This window comes from Micropterus dolomieu, linkage group LG20 (assembly GCF_021292245.1).
Source record: "Micropterus dolomieu isolate WLL.071019.BEF.003 ecotype Adirondacks linkage group LG20, ASM2129224v1, whole genome shotgun sequence".
In the NCBI taxonomy this organism is placed as follows: Eukaryota; Metazoa; Chordata; class Actinopteri; order Centrarchiformes; family Centrarchidae; genus Micropterus; species Micropterus dolomieu.
This window is the reverse complement of record NC_060169.1, coordinates 15,078,588-15,087,211: the sequence shown is the minus strand read 5'-3', so window position 1 is coordinate 15,087,211 and position 8,624 is coordinate 15,078,588. Positions and strand designations below refer to the sequence as shown.

General features: G+C 46.5%; 1 long non-coding RNA gene across 1 annotated transcript; it reads left to right on the top strand.

Moving 5' to 3' along the window:
* Positions 1 to 3,131: 3,131 nt before the first annotated feature.
* On the top strand, positions 3,132 to 4,408 carry LOC123958665. Its single transcript, XR_006822140.1, has 3 exons — positions 3,132 to 3,254; positions 3,816 to 3,949; positions 4,167 to 4,408. It is a non-coding gene; the product is annotated as an uncharacterized LOC123958665 (long non-coding RNA).
* Positions 4,409 to 8,624: the final 4,216 nt, after the last annotated feature.

The window sequence follows — 8,624 nt, the reverse complement described above, 5'->3', positions numbered from 1 at the left end:
GTGTGTGTGTGTGTGTGTGTGTGTGTGTGTGTGAATATGTGTGTGAGAGAGTAAGAGTGTGCGTCCACAAGCATAAACCAATCTGCTCAACAGAGAACCGTACCAGACAACAGATCCCGGCAGCCAGTGTGGCTGATAAACTGCTGGGATTAGCAGGCACTTTTGGAGCCCAAGTGGCCCTATCAATACAGGACCGGGCCCATTGATCTGTTGTCTCGGTGGGTGCTGGAGCTAATTCCTGAACCTAAGCTCTGAGTGCTCCTCACTAGGGAGGTGGGAGGCATGCAGAGGTGGGGGATAGACTGGCTGGCTACAAGTGGCGCCATCCACAGACCCTACTGAATTTGAGGCTCCATGCTTAACAAACAGTATACCCACTCAGTTTACCACAGCATGGCTGATCGTGGCTCATCAGAAGGAATTGACCAGTCACATTTATTATAATTTTCTAAAATCAGTAATTAGTTATTGTAGGTACATTTACTGACAAATTACCTCAGGTTTGAAGTACCAAATTTTGAAGCACTGGCCACTGAAATTACATGTTCCATTAGTCATGTGATGCGGATACAGTATCGTGTGTAATCCAGCCAGAGCAGCTGTAATTTAGGGTGACGTTTAAAAACATGTATGAATTAACATATTTTAGAAATAGTTTACACTTTATAATAAAGTCCAATTACCAGTTCACTTTGGCCAATCTTCACAAGCTAAATAAGTGTTCCATTATCATGCTTTAACTAGATTTTACTGTAAACAACTTACTCACTCAAGCATTTGTCAGTGTCTGGTATGGAAATTGCACCGTGTTGACAAATGGAGCTTATCTAGAGTAGAGTAGCTTGCATTAGCACCTCCATGTAATTCCTTTCTGTCAAAGATATGGCCAGAGGGGGGAGGGTGGAAAGAAGTTACAGGGATAGTATGATAAGAATGGAGAGTTGGAAAAGGTGAGGTACCTTTAAGATAAGTTGTGGAGGGAACGGGAAGTTAAGGAAGGGTTGAAAAAGTTAAGGGTAAAGAGAAAAGAAAGGGTTAGGCAAAAACAATCGGTAGAGTAAATACCTCTGCATGGCAACATGTGTAAGATGGAACACTCTTTCTTTCTTTCCCGACCTGAGGATGTTGTTTTACCTACCTAAACACAACAGGCTGCTACTGCTACTGATATTGCTGAACACACGCACACCACACATAAATCTGTGAGGCCATGCCTTGCAGCAGTAAAATGTGCCGGGAGATTGTAAGTGCAATATGGACATTAGGAAAAGAGCAGAAACAGTAAAACAGAGTTAAGAATAGCATGATTTTTTCACCGTGGAAAAAAAAGAAGGGGAGAAGAATGAATGACAGACAGGTCTAAAGGCCCATTTATACTCCTGCGTAGGGTCTACGTGCGTACCTACACCATAGGCTACGCACGTATAACCATGCATTTATACTTGTGCGTAGGTGTGTCCGTCATTCTGCAATTACACCCCCAAACGCTAGTCGGCCACTGTGTTGACTTTTCCCAGCCGAGCAGGCTAACTTACGGTTTTGCACTCCGCTAACGTAAATGGGGGTAAAATTGTATATGTGCGGCTGGTGTAGCCGTTTCAAATGTTATCGACCGAATGGAACACATTCTGATAGGGTTGCGACGGTCAAATATATTGATTCACTGTGTTACAGGCGCTGTTTTGGCCGCTAGTAAATGTTACTTCAAAGCGCGGGGTGCTGCGAGGCTACCCAGCCGACCAATGACAGAGCTTACGGTCCGCGTCGACTCGATGTGTAGTTACATTTTTGAGGAGGTGAACGTCAGGCGACGGCGTAGCCTCTGTGTAGCCTCTGCGTAGCCCCGAAGCCTACGCCATCACCTATGCCGTCGATTTGACGCAGAAGTATAAATTGCACCTAACACTGCTACCTCATTCAGTGGTGGTGAAGCCAGAAGATGAGCACTTACTGCTGAATATTTAATGGCTGAAACTGATTTAGTGATTCTGGTGCTGAGGTGTATGGCATCCTGTACAGCACCCTGAGATACTTGATCACTCAGACATACTGTACACATAAATATTCTGTGAACATATCAGGAAAAAAACATAATTTATCACAGAACTGAAGTAAGGATTTGCATTCTTGTTTCACCATTATTCAGCTAGTTAGACAACAATACTGAAACCCCATCATGTGTATTTTCACAAAAGGGGTCAGGAGTGTTTTAAATGACTTTACAAGAGTATGTTGTGACTGTCATATCCAGTGCATGGGTCTTACAACAGCTGCAACTGGTTTGGCAGCTGATAAACAGGGTTGGGAGGATTACTTTAAAAATGTAATCCGGTAAAATTACTAATTACTTGTTTAAAAATGTAATCAGTAATGTAATCCAAGTACCACAAAATAAAGGTAATGTGATCTGATTGCTTTTAGTTACTTTTGGATTACTGTAGTGCCAAATAGGCAAATGAAGACAAGAGAAGTATCAATGATGCGTTGTCTGCTCGTTGTATTTTAACAAATAAGTCTCCCGTGCCCAAAATCCATGTTTAAATGTTCTTATATGATATGATTTGCGCTGTCACCACTAAGGCAGTATCTAGCCCATCAATGACAGACCAGCGTCAGGTGACAGAGCTGCTGTGAGCTCGTGTAGTGTGTGACCCCCTGTCTGCTATCAGTCACATAGTGTGAACGCTACCACGACTCAAGACTCCCGTCACAAGACAGCAATTTGTGTAGTATGAACCGACGCTGAAAGTTGTATAGTCTGCACAGAGTCCAACAAACACTGGACTTTCACCCAGGAGATTGTTGTTTATTTCTCATGTGAAACCAACAGTCAATGTTTACTTCTTTTTGACTTAAAGGCAGGGTAGGCAAGTTGCTTCTAAAACACTTTTTGTCATATTTGTTTAAACTTTCTATATACAGCAATACATATTAAAAAGTTGGGTGCTCTGAGAAAGAGAGTATAAAAATCGTCAGTCTGTAGTCCTCTCAGGGCTGCAGTAAACACAGCCACTCGTTCCATCCGCACCGAATGCAATGATTGGCTGGCTGTCACTCTCCCTTGCTGCCATGGCTACCAGCCCTGCTGCTAAAGGAACTGCCCACATGCGCGCACCCGGTCAGCTCTCAGACCTGACTAGGCGAAGCGGTCAGACGGGAGGTAATATCTGCGTGGCTTTTCAACAATTGTGACAACTGGGGTACCCCAAAGGGCTGAAAAGTTACACCGTGGTCGCTTAATTTCTGCTGGACAGGTAATCTGGCTAGTTACTTTCATCGCTAGCAAACGTTGCTACCTACTAAGCATACAGCTAACAGTAGCTACCTACTTAGCATACAGTTAACGGTTGCTATGAGTGCAGACTGGTGTAGGAGCCAGAGTAGAGACGATGAATTATTTCTAGCTGTAGGTGAGCTGGAAAACAGCAGCGCAAGCGGTGTTTTCCGACGCTAACATTAGGTAAGACAATGTAGGTTTAGACTGCGCCGGTTTAGTTATTCGCCATTACTATGTTTACACTTATCTTACACTTGTATCTAATCTGTTTGTGTGATTATGTTGTGTCTGCAAGCGTCGTTTGACTGTATGTTACTCTTTTACAAATGTGGTGATGTAGCTGTGTGTTTGTAGTTATGAGAACGACATTTCAGCGTTAGTGAACATAAACAACACTGACTAAAGGTCCCCAAGTATCTGTGTTTCTGGTATATAAGCTACCTATAATATAGTGTGACATTGTTCGTAGCTAAACCTACTGTGTGAAAACCTTTTACTGTAATTGGTCCTGTATGTTTTATTTCTACTGTGCCCTCAGGTCACCTGCAGGTTTGAGTCTTTCATAGCCCTGTACTTCTCATCAGTATACGCTGATCGGACCATGCTGGCTGGCCTGGATTACAACCACCGTGTCCACAGTCCAGCCAGGAGAAAAGCTGATTACACAGTTCAGTATGTTGCATTATGAGTACTCTTGTGCATTTTACTCAATAGATTTATAAGTGATGAGTCAAAAAATATTAAACAGTATGAGGAATACAGATAGATAGTGCTGATTTATTGTTGTGATTGATTGCATTTTATGTGGAAATGCTAATTCCTCTATAAGAGAACAATGTCAGGTATTACAAACTTTTCGCTAAGCTGATCCTCCTTTCTGTATTATCAGGTACAGCAAGGTGTACAACAAAAAGTCCAGGAAGTGGAGCTTGTACTCATTGAAGGTGGAGAAGGACTACAGCTACATTGCAGACCTCCAGAGTCCTCCTACTCCGACAGTTGTCTGCTACTGAGGAGATGCCTAGAAGCAGAATCAGGAGACCTGATGATCCCAATCAACGTGGGGTTCAGTCAGGTGTCCCTGCCCCAGCTGTGTTGCTAGATACAGCAAAATATAAAACAAAAAGTAATATGGTTGGTTTTGAAATGTGGTAATCATGTCAGAGATGTGATTGTGATATATTTAATCATCTCCACAGCAGCAATACGATGCTACGTGTAAAGTCTGAATTGACTTCAAAATCAGTTAAGATACATCTGGACACACCCTGTCTCTTCCTGTATATACTTACTTTTAATGATGTTTAAAAATGATCTATTTGTGAAATAGGTTGTAGTTTAAGTAGTATGTAATAACAAAAAACAAGTGTTATACCACATTTGGATGTCATTATTGGAGACATAAGTCATAAATGTAGTTGCTTGATTGTTTATGCTGCAAGTGTAAAGAAAAGGCATTTATCATTTTCAATGTTTTATTTAAAAAAGAATGAAAATATTATCCAGATCAGGGAGAAATCTTTGTATTTTCTCTACCCTCCTGGGCATAAAACAAAAACAGTGTACAGATATTCATCCACACAGTGGATGGAATTATTTGTGTAGCAGTTAGTGACATTACATCTTACACCCTGTTAGGATTAAAGCTCTGTATTGTCCTAGTGGATCAGGATAACAGTTGCATATATTCCAGAAACGGTAGTTACATACTGTAACTCCAGTTTCTATGAGTATAGGCACAGCCCTCTATCGCTATTGGGCTTACCCCTCCACGCGCCTGTCTACACCCACCCACAGTGTGGGCCTCTCCTACATCCGCACCTTGTATAAAATGGTGAGACCTGGCCTTCGGCTCCCAAAATACCTTTTCTTCAGCACTGAGAACCAAGGTCCAGTGAGGCCTTCAACTTAGAGGGCTGCGCCTATACTCATAGAAGTTACAGTATGTAACTACCGCTCTATTTCGTATAGGCTTTGCCCTCTAAGGCTATCGCTATTGGGTTAGAGGCGAAGCAGGATGAGTCAACGCCTCACTGGCCCATACGGTACCATCAAGCACAAAAACCACCTGCCCAGAGCCATAAATGAGCCACCCAGTCACCTGCTGTCTGCGGCATTGGTGTCAGCGTGCACACAAGCACCGATGGCGTGACATGGGAGGCAGGGGACCGACCCATGTGTAAAAGTCGGGGAACTGGATGGGTGGCCCAGCAGCTGTACAGAAGCAGGCGGGGTCACGACAGTGACGGCATCAGCAGCGCACAGAGCATGGCCAGCGCAAGCACTGGCCACTCCCACCCACCGTCCGGAGAGTGGAGAGGGCGCACCGCACACTCACAAGGGAAAATCACTCAGCCAAAACATTAATTACTGAGTGAGTCAGCAAGAAACAGAAGACGAAACGGACGAAAGAGCACCGAAAGATGACCGGGGAGCCGCTGTGCAGATGTCGTCTACTGTCATCCCGCCGTGTAACACCACAGAGGACGAGACACCTCTCGTGGAGTGCGCCCTGATGCTGACTGGAGGGGACTCACCAGCTAAGACAGGCGCTGCGCCGACAGGGGAATTCCCTTGTACTGCTCCCTGTAGTGCATTAACAGGCGCTACGAACAGCACCAGGTGGCCGTGCACGCCAAGTAACAGGACAGCGCACGCACTGGGCAGAGGAGGTTGGATGTAGCGTTGTCATCAGACCCATGGGGGTGAGGAAAGAAGCCCGAGAGAGTAATCTAACTGAAGGAGCTGGTGAAGCTCTTAGGCATGAATGCAGGTTTGGGGCACAGGACAGCCGCGCTGCCGTCATCCTGAATCCTGAGACACGACGGAGCCATAGAGAGGGCAGCCAGATCGCTGACCCTCCTGGCTGATGTCAGAGCCACAAGTAAGGCGACCTTGGCCGAAAGAAACTTCAGGTCCACCGTCACTAATGCTCAAAAGGGGTTTGGATTAGCGCGCGTAATCCCAGCGCCAAATCCCACTGTGGAACAACAGGTCGCATCACCGGCCTGTGCCTCCGCACCCCTTTCAGGAAACGCTTCACCAGGGGGTGAGCGAACGCTGTCCTGACACTAAAACCCTCGTGACAGGACGAGATGGCAGCAGCGTAGGTTTTAACCGTGCTGAACGCCAGACCCCTGTCCAGAAGCAGCTGGAGGAATGCGGACAGGCCACTGGTTTCAACCCCTGGTTCAAACACCAGCGTTGGAACGCCGACCACTTGGAGGAGTAAGATGACAGAGGCAGCTCTCGACCCCTCTCGACCCCTGGATGGTGCAAACCACTTCACGGGAGAGACCTGGACTCTCCAGGTGGCTGGACCCACGGGGGTTGGCCAACTCCTGATCGCGCCACCCGCCTGAGAAAGGGTATCCCCCCTCCAGGGGAGTTTCCATGGCTGTCCCAGCAGCAACCGCTGGAGGCAGGGAAACCAGAACACGCTCGTGTGCTCTGGAGCCACCAGAATCACCGCCAAGGCTGAAAACTGTAGGCCTGCCAGAAAGCGCAGGATCAGCCGAACCGGCGGATAAGCATACAGCAGCCAGGGAGGCCACAGAGGGTGCAAGAGAGTGTACTGCTTGTTGCTTTGAGCTTCAAGCTAGACAACTTTTCTCAGTGCCGCGCAAGCGCGGAGGGGTAAACCCAGTAGCGATAGCCTTAGAGGGCAAAGCCTATACGAATTACAACAGCAAGTCAGTATCACGACTCTGTGTCCAAGTGCTCCACATTGCCACACTAAACTGTCTGTAAGCTGCGTGACTGAACTGTCTGTTACTCTGTCCTGGGTCTGGAAGATCAGCCCTGTGTGGTGCATGGAAACACAGAAGTCTGGATGTTGTCCACAGTCCTCAGATTCTTGCATGTAAAGGAATATATAGTTGTAACCCCAAATTGGAAAGATCGGTGTAATTGGAAAGAACATTCCTCAACATGATCAGATATTTTTATTGAACAGGGGCTTGTTGTTCTCTAATGGGACTTCTGTGTCTACATTACACACCAAGTCAATGTACGTACAGACACAGATGAGCCGATGGCTGAAGCAGAGCTGTAGTTAGTTGTTGTAATCAGTAAACAATAATACAAAAGTAATAACAATAGTGGATTACATTTATATAGCACTTTATTTTTGACACCCAAAAGGCTTAGGGGGAAACACCAGAGAAACATTGAGACTAGTACACTAGGAGATAATAGACTAATATTAAAATATATATGTATACCTGTTCATATGACGTTGTTGGAGTGTGAAGCTCGACACAGGTATGTGCTGTTCGGCTTGCACCTCGTCCTCCCCATCCTGCCTCTTCGTCCTGTCCGAGTCTGTGCTTGGCTCTGGAGTGCAGTCCTCATCAGAGACAATAATGTTGTCACCGTGAAAGCTCTAACATGCAAAACAACGTACATGTTATGAGTCTAACACGAAATTAACATTCGTGTAGTGTAACTGATGGTAAAGGGAAAATGTGTATCAGCCTGTTTTTAGCTTTGCCCAATGTTACCGCAGCTGTTTGCACAGCTACCTGTTGGTAACAGTTAGCTAGCCAGCTCGTTATTGAATCAAACTCAGTCTTTTTAAACCTATCCAATAATAACATGCTAGCTTGATAGTGAGTACTAACAGCCGGGGTTTTTTTAAATGGGCGGAAGTTTCCCCCTGAGGTTACCTGGAGCGCAACTGCTTCCTATTACCACTTAAATTCAACTATTGGAAACGTCTCGGGTTACGTATGTAACCCTTGTTCCCCGAGAAGGGGAACGAGACACTGCGTCGGTGACGACACTATGGGCGTGCCTCTGGGCATGGCAGGGCTGAAATCATGAATGAAACTACTCCAATCCTATTGTCGTTGCTAGAACGGTAGTGTGTGACGGCGTAACTGGGGGCGTATATAAGCACGCCCGCACACCGGACACATTAGCTCTTTTCTATGAAGCAAGGCACTCCAGGCGGGGCGAGGTGTGGCTGACCGACGCAGTGTCTCGTTCCCCTTCTCGGGGAACAAGGGTTACATATGTAACCCGAGACGTTCCCCTTCGAGGGAACTCGAACTGCGTCGGTGACGACACTATGGGAACGAGAATACCCACTGTTCCACGCCGAAGCCTCCACCTGCCCCCCCAATGTGCAGCAACCTGTAGGCACGACTAGGAGGAGAGCGCACGGGTGCCGGGTGCAGAAGGAAGGTCCAGACTGTAAAACCGGATGAAAGTGTGAGGAGTGGCCCAGCCAGCTGCCTCACACAAATCCTGGAGCGAAGCCCCTACGAGGAGGGCCCTAGAGGCCGCCATGCCTCGAGTAGAGTGCGCCCTTACGGCCATAGGTGAAGGTAACCCGCGCACCTGA